Below are 1,535 nucleotides of genomic sequence, written 5' to 3' on the forward strand. Positions count from 1 at the left end.
ACCCAAGGTCTCACAGAGGCAAGGGGCATGCTGGATCCCTGAACTAGGCCCTGGTTTGGTTGGAATTATTCTTTCTTTGGGATCAGTATTCGTAGATGAGCAGAGCATAAGACCTTAGCTAGACATGAGGTAAAATTTCTGCTAGTGAATCGCTAGGAGTAATAGTGGTGCCTATTCCATCCCCATCCTCGAGACCTACCAAAGAAATGGCACCACGTATGCTTCTGGGAGGACACAGCCCCTGAAAGGTTTTGCCTCTGGTTGGCATGTCAATACATTTTTCAAAGGATGTTTTCCTTCTGTTAGGCCAGCTGCTTCAGGATAATAGGGAATTTGACCAGATCAGCTCATTCTTGACCATGAGCCCACTGTCAAACCTCAGTGGCTGTAAATCAGGCTCCTTGGTAAGAAGGAGTATTGTGTAGACGATCTCGAGAGAGGACAAAGGATGGGTGAGAGTCTTGTTAGAGACGGCATGCAGGGAAAGCAAATCCATATCCAGGATAAGTCTGTGAATTGGAAGTACAAACCAAATGCAGCTGCCCCTCCTCTGCTAGAAGAGACCCAGCATAATTAACCTCCCCCCCCTCGGGTGATGGGCTGGACAGCCTCCGGAATGGTGACTCTTCGGGACTGAGTGTTGGCATTAACACAGCAGAATGAGCACTGGACAAAGGCTCTGGGCAGGGTGGCATACAGGGCCATGCTTCGGAGCTCCTGATCCTTTGGCTACTTTGGTTATAAACTCATCAGTCAGTGCTAGGGATGGACAGTGTAAGAATCTGTTTGGGTGTCACAAAATGGGTCATCTGCTTTCTTGGTTACTTAAGTGCTTCCGAGGGTGCCTTTTGGTGAAAGGTCACATGGGCCAAAGGCATCAAATTCTTCACATCTATGTCTTTCCTAGATCTTTCTGGTTACCATTTTGTCTACTCATGTATCCTCAAAGTCTATCAGTCAAATACTTGGCCACAGCCCATGAGTCAGTATGGATGGATATTTCTGGTCATTACTCTTTCCAAAAAAGAAGAGAATCAGTAGGTTCTTTGCCTGTAATTCTGCTCATGGGGGGCACTTTGATTCACCAGTGACCACCGGGAATATCTTAGAGATATTTAGAAAGCTATCACCGTTTGCATTTGTGTGGTGCTAGAATTCTGCAGAGAGCCGGCTCCAAGTCTTCTCTTTCTTGGTCAGCTGATCATGAGGGGCATGCTGTGAAGAAGAGGGTAAAAGCCATCGGAGGGACCATGGAGGTGACTCAGCTCCTTCTTCATATAAGTTATTTGTACCTCCACTCCAGGGCCTTCTGTGTAGCACTTAGTGGACTGCTCCTCCTGCCCATAGCTAACCTCCTTGCCTAGGGGGTTATACAACTTGGCAAATCTTCCACTGTCAACTGGATTAGGATTAAGGTCACTATGGAAACCATCTTCTGGGTGTGTCAATAAGAAGGTTTCTAGAAAGGTTTAGACGAAGGGAAGATCTGCTTTGAATGAGGATTACACTGTCCCATGAGGCTGGGTCTCGGATTA

This window comes from Apodemus sylvaticus, chromosome 19 (genome assembly GCF_947179515.1).
Source record: "Apodemus sylvaticus chromosome 19, mApoSyl1.1, whole genome shotgun sequence".
NCBI classification, from domain to species: Eukaryota; Metazoa; Chordata; class Mammalia; order Rodentia; family Muridae; genus Apodemus; species Apodemus sylvaticus.